Genomic DNA, 20,941 nt, shown 5'->3' on the forward strand with positions numbered 1-20,941 from the left:
TCTTAACAGTTGTAATTGTGTTCTGTTGCCATTTTAACATGATGATACACTGTAAAAACTGTGGTGTTAAAACTGACACCAATTGGTGTTAATAGAAGTCCACACCCAGAGGTGTTAAAATAACACCTTAGAGATTGAACATAACACCAAAGAGTGTAAATGTAACAACCATAGGTGTTAACGCCTATAGGTGTAAAACTAACACCACCAATTTAATACCGGTCTAAAATAACTGGTGTGGTCCTCTATGTACACCGGTTTACACCACAGTTTTTGCTGTGTACATTAAATTTGTCAAGTATTATTAACAGAAAAGGAAAAAAACTTGGACTGTTCATTGCATTTGACTCAGCCGTACTCTGTAGCCATAAAAAGGGATGCCTATGTGTTTCACGTTGTATTGAACTGAAACAGGAGATCTAGAATAAAGTCTTTGAAACAAGAATTAAAAAAAAAGTAATGTGCTATCTAAGTTTGATGTGGACATACCTGTGCTAGAATGGTATTGTCGCGTATGATTGAAGATGACTATTAAAAAATGCATGAGCACCAAATGAAATGAAAACCGTTTGAATTATCAGTGTGATCTGCTGGAAGTTTGCCACAGGATCATGCGAGGGTGTCTTCAAAGGGTCCTACTATTGATGATAATTGGACGGATTAGACCCTTCGGGTTCTTTCATGCCGTACGCACGCAGAAGGATTTTTTTAAAACCAAGATTTAGAAGCAGAATTTGATTGGTTCTGATGGCATTGAACGGTGGCCAAACAAACAAATGGTTGCCTCACGAATCGCTGGAAGTGCCCGAATGTGTGCAGAGCGAATCACTCTATGTAAATGCCCCTGAGGCCAGATTTTCATCTCTCAGGATCAACATAATGGGTGCTGCTTTGTCCTTAATTAGATTCCATTTCTTCTATTGTTGTTGGATGATTTATAGGAGCAGAATGGAGACATCGGAATGGAAGGATGGGATGAAATAATGATGTTCCTTTCCCTTGGTTGATCCCCACAGTGCGTCTCATCTTACCTCCCAATTTTACTATCATGTCTTATCTATTATTCATCCTCTCTCTTTCTCTATTTCATACTAATGTAATATTTATATGATCATAATGAAATATTTAATGTGCAGAGAAGAGAGTTTTACAACCTTATTGAATGATGATCATAGCCTTTCTCCTGGATTTGAATTTGTCAGTGAAAAATCTACTTTATTAAAATGGTGCTTCCCTGAAGTGATGTGCCATCAGCAACAACAAGGCATTCCATGAAAAGCAACTTTTTTTTCTTCATTTACATGAACAGACTCTTCTGTATTTCATTTCAGCCTGATCAATGATTGTTTTTCAAATGAGATTTCATTTTTAACTCCCTATATTGTCTTTGAAGTCTGCATTGCTCCTAGATATAATAGCGTCAATCTTCTGCATTTTCTTTCTGTCATACTTCATCCTTGCATAGCCTAACCGTCCATCATCATCTAATCGAGAATCCCTCTCTGCATATCTCTATCTTTCTTAATGTCATCATAATTGAATCTCGAAGGACAACGGAATTTCCCCTCTTCTCATCCTCATCTAGCCTGAACTGCAGGTGAATAAACTGTGGAGTGTTTCATTGATCAAGCAATCAGTGATTTTTACAGATAACTTTGCTGTGAGCCAATCAGATGCATGGATATTGGTAGCTTATAACAAAACTCTCCAAAAATCACTGACTGCTTATTTAATGAAATACTCCCCTGATGAATGCATTTTTGATGGGGGTAGACAAATGATGGCCCGACAAAAGATGATGATATCAGTGATTATGAATGTGTATAATATATGCATGCTCCCGGGGGCTACCGTTGATTCGGAACATCGGCTTTGGATGCTTCGCCAACATCTATTCCTGGGCCCGCATCTCCATCCTCCTTCCCTTCTCTAATGAATTAAAACATGCCGTAATCCCACTCTGCCGCCGGGAGAAAGAGATTATTCAATATTATGATTTCATCGTCTCTATGAATATTTAAACAACAGTCAATGATTAAGGGAAACTAGTGAAAATAGGGGACGCGAAGGCGACGAGCAAGTGACGCATGATTCGGCCTTTATTTTGATCTGATCTTGAGATAATGAATCTGCACTGTTGCATCTAATTGAGCTAAATGAAAAAGCTAGCAACCCAATTTCCATTTTTTTTATCCCATTACTGTTATTACCCCTCCAGTTTATAAAAAGAATTTGTTTTATTATATGATATATGAATCATCACTGAGTATATTTAGCCTTGGAAAAATTGGATGAGGTTATTGTGTTTATGGATTTTATTCAAATGTTGAGGAATTTGGGGAAATCATATTGATTGTATGACCAATAATTTCTATTCTTCATACATTTTTCTTTGGCTGATTTAGTGTAAATAATTGTGAAATAGCAAAGTTTTTGAATGGGATTTGGTCAATTTCAAAAATTTAATTCTGGTCCTTGTCTTATTTTAGTTCCTTTCTTTTATTCCTTTATTTTTAGAACTTCTTTCTTATTTATGTTCATGTCAATATTTCTTGTCTCTGCATCTGTATTTGTCTTTTCATTCGTGCTTCTGTGAATCCCATTTCATGTCGTTCTTAAATTCTTTCATACGTGTAACATTTGAATATATTTTTGCATTAAGCGTGCCGTTTCATTTGCAAGAATTATGTTACTGGAGCTTTGCCTGTCTATCTTTTTTACTATTTCTTTGCTCTCTCTCTCTCCACTCCCTTACCCCTCATCCCCTCTCTCCACCCCCTCCCCCTCTTCATTCTGTCTCTACCCACTACCCTCTCTCTTCACTTCCACCCTCTCGCTCCCACTCCCCCCCACACTCACTATTTAGTCTCTTTCATGTTATCCTTGTCTGAATAATGAATAACACATCTATACATCCCTGATATTATTTCATACATGGATGCGACTTTGTTATTAAATTGTTCCAAGGCAGGCACTGGCCTGAAATGACAGAAATGCTCTTAACACACAACAGTAATAAATTTCACCAGACACAAATTCCACCTCCCCATACTACCAATTAAATATGGCATTGAAATGAACAAGATTCCAGTCCTGTGGTGCATTCTGTAAAGTTCACTTCGTTTAATTTACTTGGAAACGTATCCTTTTAGTGGATTATATGTCTGGGCCCCGCACCACTTCTTATGCGCAAACGTGAATGTAAAGCTGCCCCACTTGGAAGGAAATGCGTATGTCAATTGGCCCAGTTTGGACAGAGTGCATTAGCATGTCGCGTCTTTACACATGACCGCAACCCGACAACTTTTCTCATTTCGCTTTTTGAAATATAGCATACCCTTACTGAGCTTTACATGCTGGACAAAATCAAGTTTTTAATCAGATTGTTCTTTTCTTTGGGAGCCAATAGTGTTTGTTGCTATAGAGTGATGATTAATGTTGTTAGAGCCAGGAGATAAAATGCATATAATTTTTCCGAATTGATTATCAAATTTCCTTAAATAACATTGTAAAGTTTCATTGCTAAATGCATGAACTAAATGTACATACATGTATGAAAGTGATTCAGAGCAGGTTAAATTTTTTAATTGGCAATTTTGATATTATATCCCTCTTCAAATTGGCAACAGTAGTGTTCTTGCTGCTTCCATGAAACAAAATTCTATTCCTTTCTTTGAGAGCAACAGGAGGTATTGTTTCCGGCTGGTGTGGGATATGGAAATACATCCAGTGCCCTTTTTGCTTTCAGAGATGCAATGCACTTGCCACCCTTTTCATGTTATGCTATATGATGTTAGAAATTCTTTATTTCAAAAAAAGAAATGGCAGGAGGGGTGCAGGCTGTTGAATCTCAAGAGAGAGATGAAGATGATGTTCAATGTCGTCTGCCGTCTCTTGATTTATCATCATGCTCTTTCTCCAGCACATAAAAGGCGCTCATTATCCGTTCAATTCCACCACAAATGAAACCCTTAACTCTGCTCTTTACGACCTTAAATCTTCATTTTATGACCCCAAATCACCAATCTGATCCGAAAGTAAAACAATACATATTAATCATCGTATCACTCTCAGTCACCTTTACTCACCGAGATTCACAAATTTTCGCTGTTTCTCTGGAGGTGTGAAAAATAGCTCTCTTGTGATGTCATAGCCTTCACTGGGGCTGTACAAATGGTGTGTGTCTGCCAAGTGAGCGCTACATCATCAGCCAGTTTGAATTAGTCTCAAATGTCAGAATTAATTTTTGGAACTTCAGAATTGAAGAGCATGGATGATGAGATTGAAATCTATAGATATGAAGTATCTGAAAAGTGAATAATCAAGCAAGCTGTATCTCCCATACCTTATCAAAGGTTAAAAAAAATCAGAGATTGAAAAAAAAAATTTAAATAAAGGAAAAGAAAATTCTTTTCAAAATGAATTGATTCTATTCATTTTAATTACATGAATCTTGTTTTTCATTTTTACAGTTATCTCTTTATCTATTAATCAAAATTGATTTAGTACTTCTGACAAGATATCTATTTACATTTGAGTAGATTCAGCGTATGAAAGGGGGATTCTGGTTTGTATTGGGTTTGTGATGAGAGACTAACCTCTCAATAAACTCATCACGGCCGCCCTGCTGCGCTAGCCTGCCAGTTGTGATGGATCACGGTGTGATTAGTTATGAATCAGTTCGGTCTCAACCTGGCAGCAGACGGAACAAAACCTCATGGGATGCTAATTATGGAAAATTATGCGCATACATTTAAAAGTCTGAATTATCCATGCTGAGTTAGCCACCAAAGTTAGAGCAAAGAGCAAGGGAGCTCCGAGAGGGTACGATCCCGCTTCACGGGGTGACCCTGATCTTTGGACATGAATCTGTAACATTAAGTCTACATGTAGGGAGACTTAATTCTAGAAACAAACAAGGTACGGGACATTGGGAATGTTTTCTTCTCGGATGATGACACAACCTTATCGTGAGATGTTGGCCTAGTTCATCAGCTGAATCATTGACTAGTCATTGAAATGTGGAAAAATTACTTGTTCTTGGACTCTTATTGATAATTCTCCATAAGGTGTTTGATTGCTGATACGTTTTGTTTGCTTTGGACTGACCTTTGAAGAAGTTTGATTGGAACATGTGTAGAATAATGCATTTTGTGAGGAAATCATTTTGATAGGAAATCATTTTGATCGAATACAAGGGTAAGTATAGGCCTGTACCAGTAAGCCCCAGGCCCTGTTACATGAAAGTTACTGTAATAGTAACTTTGCCATCCTGTTATAAGTACCATGGCAACAACGCTCACAAGCCAATCAGAATCTAGAATCCCGTTAAATATACCATTGGTTTGCAGAGTTACTATAATATTAACTTTTTATGCAACAGGCCCCAGGACTCTATGCTGGTTCATCCAACTTGGATATAGGCTACACATAGGTCCGTTCTCATTACGCTTTCTAAAACTAGTTTACTGGAAACCGATTCAGGAAACCACTTTGGAAGATCGCTTTGCTAGCGTTCCCACTTGATAACACGAAAGTGATTTTCATAATCACTTCACGTAAAGCGCTCTTGTTGCTATGGAAATGCTCTCAGTGGGGTGACACGTTTCGCGCAAAACATCAAAACCGCAGCATATGCATTCTACACCTGTCGTGTGGAGTAGTGCGCTCAAAATGTGAGAAGATCGCTTCCCGAAGAACGGTTGTGTCCTCACTTATGCTAAAACCAGTTTAACGAGGCAAAGCGATCTTGAAAACTACATCGTGAGGTGGTTCACCAAACTGGTTTGGAAGATCGCTTCCAAGGACCGCTTTGACCATTCTCATTACGCGTTAAACTAGTTTCCACTAAACTAGTTTCCAGTAAACTAGTTTCAGGAACGTAGTGAGAACAGCCTCATAGGTACCTTCTTGTTGTGATAATCCGATCAACCTTAAGCATATATGGAAGTCCATCATTTTATAATTTTTCCTACAGGAAATTTGCACAATGTCCTAAAGTTGTAAAAGAGGAGCACACTGGATTATAAAAACAATGAACGGACGAGTCTACATTATATCGTGGAAACATTTTTAACAAAAATGCATTTAGATGTTGGTGTGGCTGGCTTCCCATAGTTGCGGTTGATTGGATCAATCGTAACTCTTTTTAAGATGGGGGGGGGGCCTGGTGTACAAGAATTTGGTCAGGTTGGCTATGGGTCTCTCCCTGTCTAGTTACTCACCAAAGGTTGCCCCTGATAAAAAAACCCTGATAAGGCCCCCTGCTTAGCCCCATATCATATCAAAACTCGCTGGCTATCCAAACAAGTCCTGCCCCATTATACCATTGTGACCGTAATCGAGCCGCAGTCATGTCGGCTTGTTTGTGGGCTGATAGGAGTAATCATATAGCAGGTTTGTGATATGAGCCAGTCAGGACCCAAGATGCAGGTCTATTGCGACCTTTAACCAGCCGTATGAGCGCTGCATTAATTAAATGTTGCTTTTGGTTCGGAAGCTTAAGATAATGTTTACTTCTTGAAGGAGATAGGTTTGTGTACCTTCAATCTGTCATCTATGAAACACCACGACTATCAGTAACTGAAACTGTTGGCGACACTCTTAACTGACTTGGTGGATATAAATGAACCAAACAGTAGTTGTTTCTCATCGGACAATCTTTGAAAGAATCGGTCCTTCAAGATAATGGATTTTCTAGAGCAGTTCCCTGTTCAAAGTCTGCATGAAACAGATTTTAAATGAGTAAGGTTATATAATTTCATTTTCTTGACATGGTTAATCATGTATTGTTAAGCTTCATTTTCATTTTGATGGCACTCCTATTAAAGGTTGTGTTCTTGAGCATTTTGCTATGAATGTTTATTGATAATTCTTGCTGTTTGCAAAAACTCTTTCTTGTCCTTTCTATACGATCAATATCTACCAGTATCGGTAATCTCCTTTGATCTATGCCTCCCTATTACACATCCATAAATGTTCCTGGCTTGAAATTAAATTGCATTATTGGGCTATGCATTTTAGACAAATGAATGAATGGAGAAGGTTAGATGCCACTTAAAAGTTGTGATGATGATAGAGTCTCAAGATCTAGAGGCTTAACAATGCGTGATCAATATCTTGCCTTTAGGTAAGATTGCGGACAAAAGCGATAGATGGATTAGTTCCAATTAAGCTCTAAGCATTTATGGAGATAGAATCACATTCAAATCTTGTCTTTATGGGGTGCGTGCTCTGTATAAATGATAATGGATAATGGCAGATAATATAAAGCAGTTAACTCTCCATCGAAATACAAAAGAGAATAGAGACCCTCTTTGAACAGAGAGGGAATACGTTTGATGGAGGTAGAATATGGGTTTCTGCTGTAAAAGCATTTTTTCTGTGGTCTGTAACATAAAAATTGGAGATTAATCGCCAAATGGACTGGCCAATCAAGATCAATGTTGATTGCACATTCTGTTCAAAATGCTGACCAGGAACCAATCAAAAGCATTCTTTGATATTGCTATCTGTCGTAAAGCTTTATATGGTCTGGGGGCGTGATCATCAGAAGACATAAGATCGAAAACATTGACAGAACTCATGCCCTTGGAGCAAATGAAGCAGCTTGATTTCGTTCAATCATGTGGAATCTATAGGAAAAGCATCCTCCTCGAATTTCAACCAACCTTTCCCTTCTCTTCTTTCAGACTATTCTTCAATTGGTGATCCAAACACTCCGAGGTTGAAGGAAGAGGAGCTTTTCACCAAGTTCTAAGAGGTAAGAATTACACGTTGTTGTTCTTGTTGTTCAAAGAGGAGATGAAAGTCAAGAGCAGGTGATTGGAAGGGAGGAGGTGATAATGTTTGGTTAATATGGCATTCATGAACTAAGTGGAGGTGACGTAGCTGAGTGGTCTAAGGTGCCTGACCTTACGATATGAAGTTCTGGCACCTTTTGGCCGAGAGTTGAGGTATTTTATCTTCATGGCTCTTTTTGTTGTCAAATTTAAAATAACATGGTTTTCAGCACATAGTTCTTGAATTTGAAAAACTCTGAATTATCTTATACTTTGCCTGCAAGTCGTAGTAAAAGTTTAAAGTTTCATACAATTTGTATTTATATACATTGTGACATCATTTAGAGATCTCATGAAGAAGGGAGAAGTGACGTCTCAAGGAAGCAGATCCTTTTCGGTTATCCCAAGATTTAGTTTTCTGCAAGGGAAATAAATTATCAATGTTTAAAGACTATTACAGTTATTCAAACATGGTAGGATCCATGATTTAAACAAGTACAGCGTCAATCTGATTCGTTCTTCAAGTTGTCTGGAAGTTGTAGCTGGCTGCTGGAAATCTTGAAGGAGTTGTTCATGGAAGACTCATTGTGAATGGTTTATTGTTCAGAATATTAAGTGTGTAGCACAGTTTTGAGGCGATATCAGAAGCCTAGCAGGTTGCATATTTCAGCTTGGATTATGTAAATCCACTTCTTTATTTTGGATCTGTTAGCCACCTGAAAGTCTTGCTTGAAATACAAATAATTATACTTTCTCATACAGCGCTGGCACACTACTTTATCAGAAGCCTCTAAGTACTTAGCAATAATGCAGCATAATTACCCAGGCTTATTCCATTTCCATCCCTTATTAAGGGTTTTCATATCCATTTGTATTCTCTTGTGGGAAATGATGCCTTAATAAGCCAGTTTACAGAGCTTTCTTAAACCACTTTTACATTGTGTTTTGGAATTAGCTTTATGCTATCTCCCTGTCTTGACAATGGTAAGGCTTTGTTGGCTGAGCCAGAGCTCTTCCGTCTGAAAGGGGTAAAATTGATTAAAATTTATGGCAGCAGGTATTGATGGGGAGGGGTATTTTAAGAATACAAAGTGATTTCTAGCGTTGTCCCCTCCCTCTCTCTACATTTTCCCACCTACATTAAGCATAATAATAACAACAACAGAAAAGGATTGTTATTCTTAGGGGGGTCTCTCTCGCTTTCTAAAAAAAGAAATAACAATCTCTTCGATCGATCAAGAAACGCAGGTAGAGGAAAGCCTGATAACTTTGTCACCCTGTCTATTAAGGTTGTCCAGTAATCCAAAATTAATTGACTTGAGATGGCCTCTTTTGGACTCTGATGGTTATATTGGAAAGCGGTACAGATCTAATGAATTGGTTGACATATCTGTATAATGAGAGCTTTCGAGATGCTGAGAACCCAGGTTACAGACCATAGGAGAACTTAAGTGCACAGTATTTGTCTCAGGCTACGTCAGCATTTCATGGTTAAAACTCAGATTTGAGACCGCGATTGTATGGTAAAAATGGTCACTTGAGCAACGCTAACATGCCCATTAGGAAAAAGGAAATCATCACTTCATCACTGTCATAACTGTACAATGTACATAGCTAATATCAAGTGTTGGGGAATAAATGCCTTTAGCTTGCTTTGTCTTGATCAAGGAGTATAAGATTGATGAAAGCTCCTTGACTTAATTAAGTCAAGAAAGGGGAATAACCATGAATTCATTCATTATATTTAAAATAAAAAAAAACTGAGGCAATTTATAATTTTTCATGCCAGCTTTTGCAATCTATTTTTGTTCTGCCCACCTGGGACTTGTCAAAAATCTTTAGGAGCTTTCAGGCTTCTTACTGCATATGAGGGAAACCTGAAGGATGCCTTACAGACTAAGCTAGGCATCAACAATCTATCTTCAGACTTCGCTGTGAAAAAAAATACCCAGCTTCTCTGTAGCCTTGTTGACATTGTTTCAAGTCGAGCTATCGTAGCCTCGGAGGAATCGATAAAGAAAAACATCAGGTTGGTTGATGTGTCTTCCTCCGAACGCCAAACATCTAACGATTATTGATCTGTAAAACTAAACGAGCTCACACATTTGTTCTAATTTTTGTTTTACACTGCCCACCTGGCTCTGTACCTGTACTCCATTCTCTCTCTCTCTCTCTCTCGAACTCCTTTTCCTGTTTTTTCACATCTCTCATTTTTTCTTTCATTCCTTTTCTTGATGTCTGTTGCTCTGTATTGAGACCTTCACCGAGATACATTCTCCCATCCTCACATATTTTGGCGACCTCTCTATCTCCATCTCTTTCTTTCTACTCTTCCATCTTCTTGTGTCACTTGTGTTTTGGTCTGTTTCTTTCTCCTGATGTGCACTTGTGCATTTTTGGCTCTCTCAATTTTTTTTGTGGAAGAGATGAAATGTTAAAATCGGCTTCAAGCCCTCGGCTTCTGAAAAGATGGGACACCATCCATTCAGTGAGATGTCAAATGGGGATGCCAAGCAGGTGCTTGTACACCTTGATGAATGGCTGTTCTAACCTGGATTTACCGATGAGCGAGAAATATAGAAGAATAGATTAACGAAGTATAACGTCATTCAAAAGGGATATTGCATTCATCATGTCTTATTTTTCATTTCTTGCAGTAGGCATGATGATAAACATTATATCTGCAGCCAAAATTTGGTAGAATTCTGTTCAACAGGGCTCATGTTATAGACCACATGAATACTCAATTAGCCCCACTGAAGTCAATGCAGTAATTGCACGGTTATAAATGTTAAGAATAAGGCTGTGGATGTTTTTCAGGCTTGTCTGAGATATGAAATGAAAACAAAATGATAAAAAATAAGAAAAAAAAAGAAGACAAAAGTGTGACATTATCACTTTCATATTTGGAAGTGGTGCATTTAAGAAGAGACAGCAAAAACCCTTTTCATGATTAAATCCCCCCAACAATATGGAATTTCATACGCTTTGTATGTAAAATTATATTGATAGTACAAGTTTAGATGGAGGAATTCAACCCCCCCACATGGACACTGTTATGTCAGTTTATGTTTTCCTTTCGACAATCAAGACCTATTGAACGCCCAGTATACAGTAAAACCAAGTGAATATTCATGCGCTGTTGATGTATTTCACAGAGTGCTTCAGCAGAACCCCATGTATACTCATGATGGTCCAGCAGTATTTGATTCCTGCCACCATTCAGCAACCATAGACCCACCAACCTAACCTGCAGTGTCTGCTTGAGTGAAGTCGAATATTCCATTATTGAATAACCAAGGTAATTCGGTCGACCTGACAATTGAGGCTCTGTGCAAATGTTTGTGATGTGACGAGGCCATCATTTCCCCCCCCTCTCTTGTCTATTCACCCGGCTGCCCTGCGCCTAATATGGGCAATTATGCGGCTTGTCGAAAGGGTGCAGTATTGATCTGAATCCAAGGTCGTCAAGATCTGTTATAGCTGAATAGTCCCATGTTCTTGTCACTGCCTCTTAATCCGGTATAGCTCGTATAATTCCCCTTTCATTCACAAGACAACTTGCACAATTAAATGCTTTCACGATGGTTTTAAACTTTTTTCCAGCAAGGCAACATGGGAGGTGCGTATTCCTATGAATACTTGTGAGTCGGTCGTCTTCAGTCGCTCGCTAGATATCTTACTATCCTTCAGTCCGGTTATTTGTCCAAATGCAGACACAGGCCAAACAGGATCAGGGTCCTGGGGGGTGTTTCATAAAGCTGTTCGTAAAGTTACGCACAACCTTACACACGACTGGAATATGTTCTTAGGTCCTACATTAAATTACATAGGGATATCACTCAGCGCAAGAAAGGACCACCAGTCATACGTAAAGTCATTCGTATCTTATGAACAGCTTTATTAAACACCCGCCTCTTTGGATTAAATTACATGATTCTGAAGATTAGACTAGGTCTACTGTGCCACTGCCTCCTGCATGTTCTCGAATGATCCAGAGTCGTTTCCGTATCAATCTCCAATGACTTCTGTGCTCACATACTAAACATATTTTGGCAGATCTATTAGATTCTGTAGCTGCCCAGAAATAGGAAAAAAGGTACACCTATGAGAAATTACCGAAGATAAACCAAAGAATAACCATCAAGGTGTTTCGTGATACAGCATCCTTCAGAACCTTACCACTAATGGACCTATTTAGGGTTATTATGCTGTAAATACTTATCAATCAATAACCTGTGAGGTAATACCAAGAAATAATGCATTCTGAAATTTAGTGATTGATGTGAATAGTTGTGGAATTAATTCATTGCTAGATAAAAAATCAAGTGGTTTAACTCGAATTAATTTCGAAGAAGCTATTAACTGACCTTTTGAATAAGCGGCTAGCTTGCGTTTTCAGCAACTTAAGTCACGTATCGTGATTTAAACAAAAAGTATCCAAGGGTTTATGTGTAATTGTGTATGTGTTCAGAATCATCTTTGAATAAAGAGGGAAAAAATTGGTTCAAACGTATTGTCAATGACTCATTTTTCATTTGTACACCGTTTATCCCTTCAGCCGAACTCTTTGCTCAGAAAACAAAATTGTTCAGAGAAAAGATCATGATTTATTTCTTTATTTATTGTGGTCAGAATGAAATGCCGATCAATTTGGGTAAAATAAAAGACATTTTTCATGTGATTCTCAAATCTTAATTTTCAAAGAATAGATTGTTAAATTAAGTGAATGTGGTCATAAAAATGCCCACTCATCAAGAAAAACAATACATAATAATATGAGAGATTCCTTTACATCGAAACACTTTCAAAATTTCTTTCTAAGACGGATCTTGTAAAATCTTGAAGTAAAACCACCTCAAATATAACCACTCTATGTTATGCTTAAATGGACATCTTCATCTTATTACAAATTTGTAATGCTTTTACTGACTTTGCAGAGTTAGACCTGAGCATGTTGCATGTCATGAAATTTAGATATCCTTCATTTCAGATGAAACTATTTCATGCCCCACTTGGTGGGTTGAAATGTTGATGAAATCGGCTTCATCTCGCCTGTTTTCTGCATCAGCTAGTTCGACTCATGCAGCTGAGTGGAAGACTTAATGTCCTGTAACCGCGGGGCAACATCATGATCTTTTTAAGCATATTGCTCCCATTTCTCCATCCACGGTCTCGGCTGAAAACATCCATTTTACATATCCTAATTCTCCTCTCCATCTCGGATGATATTCATGAAGTCCGGATCGACTGCTGATGTTTGCTAGACCGTGGCATCTTCATCTGGTCGAGGTCATTTCCCCAGCGACATGATCTTCAGTGTGAGATCGTCAGACGACGGAAAGATGAAGAAAAAAAAAGATGCATGGCCCAAGGCCACGTCGAATTTCGCACATGCTCGGCCACAAAATGATGCAAAAAAAAGACATGGATTGACTGCTTTGTAGTTCATGACCAAATGTAAATTAGATGCTTTGGTTTGTCTTGGAAGGGGAGATTATAATGATTGATGTTCTTGTTGATGCATTGATGTTCTGGCCTTGAGCTTATTAGGTTCAGATATTCATGATATCTGTGTTTTAGTTGCAAAACACTCTTTTAAAGGTTGTATAAAAGCTTAAACATTTTTTATACAAATTGTTGACAATGTGATATGTCCAATGGGTTTTTAGTCAATGCAGCAGTAACATTTCCCCCATGGCTGCCATACGACAAGTAAAAAACAATTGTTTTATCTGATTTTATTCAAACCATCCATATGCAGTTGGCACAAAAATGTAAAAACTGCAGTTTTCAACATGCTGAAGGGGTAATGTGACTGCAGCGTTGCTGTATAGTGGTGTTAGCATTATTATTTAGCATTTCTCTATGAGTATTAAAGGGCGTGAAAATAATTTCATGATATTGGGAATCTCATTCTCAGTGCTAACATGAAGATTGGAATTTGTCAAGGTGGTTGGTTATGCTTCATGTCTCAAGTTGGGATAGACATAAAAGCTATTGATAGGGGAGTGTTTCATGAAGAAAATTAAATGTTTCTTTGACAAGTGTAACATTATAAGCTACTGAAATCTTCTTCTTTTTTTTTGGTTGGCTTAAAACATATTTGTCAGTTTAAAATCAAATATTAATTTCTTTCATGAAACTCTTCCCTGGTCTTAAGTCACATGTCAATTTCAAATCTACTAAAACTTTGCTGTGATAAAAGAGTTTACGATACAAAGGTTGAATTCCGATTAGATATCACATATTAATGCGTTGTACTAGATTGTCACGGCGATAATTGATTGGGAGGAAGTAATTTGGATGTTTACATAGTTGAAATCAATTCAGGAAGTAATTCACCAAATTGATAATTGGCCGAATTGGGATGTGTGATTGAAATAAATTGCTTCACCGTTGCCTGATATATGCAGTATGTTCAGTTCGTACCTTTCTTACAATTGAAACTCTATTTTCAAAAATATTTGCTTGGTTTTTCATCTGTTTTTCATAGGTTGTTTACTAATATGAACATTTTTCAAATGCAAGTAAGAAACGCTGACAATTAACCACGAGCGTTAGATCGTGCACACACTGCAAATTGATTTTTACATTCTGGGTTAATCTCACCACTTGGTGCTGTATAACAGTGTATCGTAGGGAATGGTCGTGAGATAGGTTGAAAAACAATTTGTTCGGTCACTGACATCTCATCACATACTTATGAATGGGTGGATATTTCTTAATTACATTTATGTCTGATGGTTCCTTCCCAAATCCTGTAAGCCATTGCCATCCAATGGATGTGCGCGTCAGGGCTATCATTTTGTTGAAGGCAGGATCTTAAAATCCTTCGTTAAGTGTGTGCCCATCCCCACGGAGCTGTCTCGAGGCTAAGTGAGCACCAAGATGGAGACTTCTTGTCTATCCCTGCATCATCGAACCCAGAGGGCAGTGCGGATAGAAGATGGGGTTATATCGTGAGTCACTTTCCGAGACACCCGTTCGACCAACCGTCTCTGCGAGGGATACAAACTTATTGATTGGTCATCTCTACTGTCTATCTTTTTTCTTTTAGTTTCTATGCATTACTTGATCATTGGTTATCTGTGTAGGACTATCTGATAACATACCTCCAGGCTCCAGGTCCCATCTAATGTTCACTATTGTGTGATATCCACCTCTTGCATTTCATTTATTATTTAGTGGTGTCATTCACGCTTCTTGTTTTATTCAGTTCTGTCTTTTATAATAATATCGATAGTAATTAGGTATTGTGTAGCAAATATCACGTATCTAACATCATTCTTTATGCATTTCCTCACTCCCGTCCCTCGATATTTTTCATTTCATTGATTTATTCACCTCACCTCTCATCGGACACTCTGGACCCAGTAACATCAAGCCAGGCAATTGATTCTGGGGCAGATAGTTATGATTGATCATATGCAATTACTAATGCAATCAGTTGTAGAAATGATGCTGACATTCTCATGCTTCTTGTAACAGGGCCCTGAATAAGATATGATCATCGTGATGGGGGGGGGGGGGCAAGCCATGAACAGATGTTTGAGCATTTGGTTTATAACCCTGCAAAACTTCACCTAAACTTTTAGCCATAAGAGAAATAAACAAATGATATTTTGAAATTAATTCATCATGAATTGCGTTCATATATTTGTTGCATAGTACTCATTGAAAATTACCTTGGGCTTTGCTTGCATCAAATAGGCCAATCAAAAAGCAGATTAAAAATGAAATGTTTGAAAGATGTCATTCTGAGTGAACTTGGGATTTATCGACGTGGCGAGAGTGTACCCTGAGTAGCCATGATACTTTACGCCGTTTCAAGGGTATTCTAGAGAATACTGTTTCAAATGTCAATGTATATGATTACGGGCTTCACATTGACAATAGGGAACACAGTCGCTCATGTAAAGGACAGTATCGATGTAAACAACTTCAAGGAGGTGTTTGACCATATTTTGGCCCAAGATTTCATATTGAATATTCCAGGTAAGCAAGAACTTTAAAGGAGCTTCATGTGTTCTATGGTTTTTGTGATTCTGAGCGGTAACAGGGAAGGCAACTTGGCAAGTTCGAAAAGAGTCTGTTATCACCATTTTCATTAGAGTTAAAATCATGAAAAAGGAAATGTGGATGGTAAATTTCATGGAGTTTCCCAAAAGTTCCCTTTGAAAGCCAAGCTGAAGTAAATTACATTATCAAATTACATCTCCATCAAAATTTTTAAGGCTCTTACAGCGTAGCTTTAACATGCTACGATAACATTACCGTCAGTGCATGTACTTGTTACTTTGAGGAAAATTGTTTTTCTCTTCTAAACCTTTGCAACAAAATCACATTAGGCTGCGTTGGTGATGTTATCCATTTGGGGCCAGAAGGTATTAAAGACATATACCTGAGTCCAGCATTAACATGGGTCTTCACCCGCAAGGTTCGTTGATCCACAACGTGCATTATCACTGCACGTAATGACATCAGTTATGATTCCGAAGAGCTTGATTTCATTTATCAGCAAACCCATCATGGAAAATCACATTAGCTTGTGCCCTGAGATGCGGGTATCCTGAAACCGACGATCCACCATGTGCATTAGGGGCTACACGTTAAGACACCGATACAACAACATGTTACCTGCGGCTCATTGGTGAAGAATGCTAAGGTGGATGTGGGCTTCTGGCAAGATGCATTGATGACTCACAAGGGGGTAGATGGTTAATGTCAACAAGAGACAAGTAGAAGTAGAGTTTAAATCGCGATGTGGTGCATTACATTATAATGCGTGCTAGGCAATCGTAAGGCCATGATAGCGCATGCTATATCCTCTTGATGGGAGAATGTTATTAGAAGGGATGAAGCCAGGCCCCGGGGCAAATGCTCTTCCAGAATGTCCTCTGCCTGTACATTGATTTGAGAGAAACTAGGGTAGTGTTTCATGAAAAGTTTGGTCAGTGATTTTCATTGACTAATTTGCTGTCAGCCAGTCAGATGCAAGGATTTGCAGTAGCTTATAACAAGAGTAAGTGATAGTCATTGGCTATTTGTTTCATGAAATACACTCGGTTGAGAGGATGTGTTTCTTTCCTTGGAATGATAGTCAAAGCAAGTTGGAACCAAACTTAATGGTGAATGCTGATTGGTCTACAATGCTCTTGTCTACTTTCTGTTTCATCTTAAAGGGATGGTTCAGGTTTTAAGTATGAATAGCTTAATAAATAGAGTAGAATTCACTGAGCAAAATGCCGAAAATTTCATCACAATCGGATAATAAATAACAAAGTTATTGAATTTTAAAATTCAGCAATATTTTGTGAAAACAGTTGTCATGAATAGTCATTAGGTGGGCTGATGATGTCACATCCCCACTTGTTCATTTGTATTTTATTATATGAAATGAGGCTTAATCATTTTTTTCCTCAAAGAACTACAAAAACTGGATTGACAACTAATTTATTGCATTAGATGTTTATTGCTGCAACTTATTTAATTTAAGGGAGACATATTATTCACACAAGTATGAAATAATGATTTTATGTAATAACATAAGAAAACAGAAAGTGGAGATGTGACATCATTAGCCAACCTAATGAATATTCATGACGACTGTTTTCACAAAATATTGCTAAACTTTAAACTTCAATAACTATTATTTGTTATCCGATTTTGATGAAATTTTCGGCAATTTGCTCAGTGAATTCTGCTCTATGTATTAAGATGTATATTTTCTACCTGGATCATCCCTTTCATATTGCAAATGGTCTAATCCTAATTTGTCTATAATCCATTTGGTCTAATTGTCATGTAGCCCATCTACTATTTTTTCGTATTTTCACTTGTTCTATGTCTTCTCAATTATACAATAAATTAATAGAAGTCATTTTTCCTATTCTAGCATTAATCCGCAGTGTGAAGTTTGAGCATGAATTCAAACTGTTTTTCAGATAGTCAATGACAATTACTAGTTTCTGTGTTAAAATTACTGTTTCATAATGGTTTTGTGGAAGTAAAGTCTTGACTTGGAACATAATCACAGATATTTTATTGTTTTATTGTTGAAGAGAAAATGCTTGATTCAAACTGATAAAAAAAATCATGAAAATGTAAAAAAAAGAATGTCTGGGTATGTGAACACTGAAAAGACTAATTGAGACAACTTCAATACATGTTCAATTAAAGATTGTGATCACATCTTGGTGTAGGTGCCTGTTACTGTTATCAGCGGATTATGTGGTGGCAGTAGAACAGTCATGATGTTTTCTCTCATTTTGCCGGATGTGTTTGTGACTTGCGTTTGGCTATTGTACAGTGGTTAAGAACTTAAGACTGCTGGAATGGGATTACCGGATCTCATTTAATCGAAAACAGAGAGATTTATTCCGAGATTATCTGTCCTATGCATAGCCATGTCCTCCTCAAGACATCTCCATTACCTTCACCGTTACCGCAACGGGACAGAGGTGCCACATTACCAATAAAAACACAATGCCGTATGGGGCAACATTGGAAAGTGCACCCATTCTCCACTTACCAAAGTGTCTTATGATGGAGCAAAATCCTGCTGAAATGTTACCCTCTCTCAGGATTAGCTCCCAATTCCATCACCTGGCAGCCAAATCAGTGAGAAGTGAGTTCATTCAACTGATTGGAAGATAGGAGTTGACAGTGTAGTTTACACCTGATCAATCTCACCACATTCAGTCCCAATTTCTTTCTCCCTGGGTGCTTATGGTCGCTCAGCTTCATCTTTCTGGCCAACTTATTTGGACAATTTTCATCACACTTGGATGAAGTTGCTAGAGCTCTATGACTCACAAAATATAAGAAATTAAAGGTTAGATGTTACATTCATTAGGGGTTAGCTCCATGGTTTTGTCATGCAAAGACCAATTGCATCGAAAACTATTTTTTTTTAAATCAATTTTTTTTGTAGTTCAACCATCAAAATACTCTATGCATGCAAACTTCAGAAAAGCCCTGATTATGTTCAAAGGACATTCAATGATATTGGTTGGTTCTATAAAGTACAAAGAGTTGCCAACATTGACTTGCCATGTCAGATTAGGCATGTATTCTGATTTTTTTTGCACATTGCTGAAATAATTATGTAGTCCAAAGTTCTATTCTCCAGCAGATCATGGTTCAAAAGTAATTTCATTGTAGCCTTCTTGGTAAATTTGTTTAATTTCTATAAAAATAATAGATCTATTTTTTTTGGTTTATGCCTGAACTTGATAATCATTAAAGTTTCCCTTTAAGGCTGCTCCTTGATTCCAGGAATCACACCTAATTTGATTTCAGCATGAGTGTTGTAGGAGAGTTGAATGGGACTTTACCAAAGTGTCAGCAGGGGTCAGAGGCATCACGCACAGTTGGTTTACTGAACCCTCCAGAAAAGAGCCTTTGAACATCCTTGCAGAAAGCGAAACCATTGATTGTGCATGTTTTATTGACAGAAATGTGTTGTGTGAACACACTCTGATTGGACGGAATTAGTCAGCAGGAGTCAGCGGGAGTCAGAGGGATCATGCACAGTTGGTTTGCTGAACCCTCCAGAAGAGAGCCTTTGAACATCCTTGCAGAAAGCGAAACCATTGATTGTGCATGTTTTATTGACAGAAAATGTGCTGTGTGAACACACTGATTGGACAGAATTAGTCAGCAGGAGTCAGCGGGAGTCAGAGGGATCATGCACAGTTGGTTTGCTGAACCCTCAAGAAGAGAGCCTTTGAACATCGTTGCAGAAAGCAAAACCCATTGATCGTGCATGTTTTATAGATGGGTAATGGTCACCCGAAACCCCCACCCCTTCAAGACCTCCCTCTCTGTCACACCCTCTGTCATGCATTTTGTAGAAAGAACACCCGAAAAGATGTTGAGAAGATGAGGGGATTCCTAGAGAGGTCCCATGCCACATCTTGCACCTTGTCAGGGTGGTTGAAATCTTGGTGCTTGATGTGCGCTCTTATTCTTGTAGTGTGGTATTGATGACTTTCCTTCCCAACACGATGCAATTATTTTTTGGGGGGTCTTTGGAAGAACTGTCACTGGGCTTATAGAGAATATAATTCAATCAATAATCTCATTTAATGTTGCCTCCACTTTTTGTAATGATATTTGATAAGATTTAAGATGGTCATCACTGACCTGAAAATAAGTGGCCCCTTTATCTATTTGCTGAAATATAAGGAATACGATTCAAGACCGAATAAAAACTGTTCAATGTACAAGAAAATCACTTTCATGTAAACTACTCCATTCATTGAAATTCTTTTTGCTAAAAGTCATAGATTCGGAAATCAATCTGTCTTGGACTGAAATAATATTCTGGACAGACTCTTTGCTAAGGAATCAGAAGACTTTGTATGAGGTATTAACGAAACAGGGAATGGTGTTCATAGAATAAAGATAAGATTTATCTGTTGCAAGTGCATTGGCTTGTGCATCTTCAGATAATAGACGGTTGTGAGAAGTCAGATATGGGTGGCATGCCTTCTTTCCAGCTGGCCTGTAAACACGTAAATCACTTCAGTCTTTTCTCTTTCTTGATCAATGTAGAGGAGGGGGAGGGGTGCAGTACTTCTTCCTAATGAAGTCATCACTTAATTTGTCATGTCTGTATGGTCTTAGATGCAACATTAGGATAACCTTCGTTAACCTGCCCTGCTGACAGTAGCTCCTTCGTTCCCATTTGCAAGTTTAATGGCAGCCTCGCTTTCAAAGGACCTGCGCGAGAGAGGAGAGCTCGCAGGGACGAGCACTTCTTTATGTTCTGTAGTAGCTGAAAAACTAGAGGAAGATGGATTGATTGCATCTGGTAGGTAGTATTCCAAAGGAAGATTTACGTGATGCTGCGGAGATACATACTTTATTCATTTCAATTGCAATTTGAATGGGCCGCCATCGCAGAAAGGTCACGCATCTTACATTGATTTTCTGGTAGTGTGGAGTAGAATTCCAATCTCATTGAGGCTCGCTGTGTACAAATAGAAAAACCTGCCTAGTTATTTATGTAAACTGCCATCGGGATTTGGAAAGGTCGTGGGGAATGTGCATTTAGAGCATTCTCTAATGAAATGAAGTGCTGATCTTCTAAGGGGAAAATTGGGATTGAAAAAGGTCAAGCAAATAAAGCTCTTTTGAAATAAATGAAAAAT

The 20,941-nt window shown here is 38.0% G+C and overlaps 1 long non-coding RNA gene across 1 annotated transcript in view; it reads left to right on the forward strand.

The window, feature by feature from the left end:
* LOC121424097 overlaps positions 1–20,941 on the forward strand; it is an 89,104-nt gene that overhangs the window by 42,892 nt on the left and 25,271 nt on the right. Inside the window, exon 3 of the long non-coding RNA XR_005971344.1 lies at positions 7,692–15,779. This is a non-coding gene — a long non-coding RNA (uncharacterized LOC121424097). The remainder of the gene's footprint in view (positions 1–7,691; positions 15,780–20,941) is intronic.

Source organism: Lytechinus variegatus, chromosome 11 (assembly GCF_018143015.1).
Source record: "Lytechinus variegatus isolate NC3 chromosome 11, Lvar_3.0, whole genome shotgun sequence".
NCBI lineage: Eukaryota > Metazoa > Echinodermata > Echinoidea > Temnopleuroida > Toxopneustidae > Lytechinus > Lytechinus variegatus.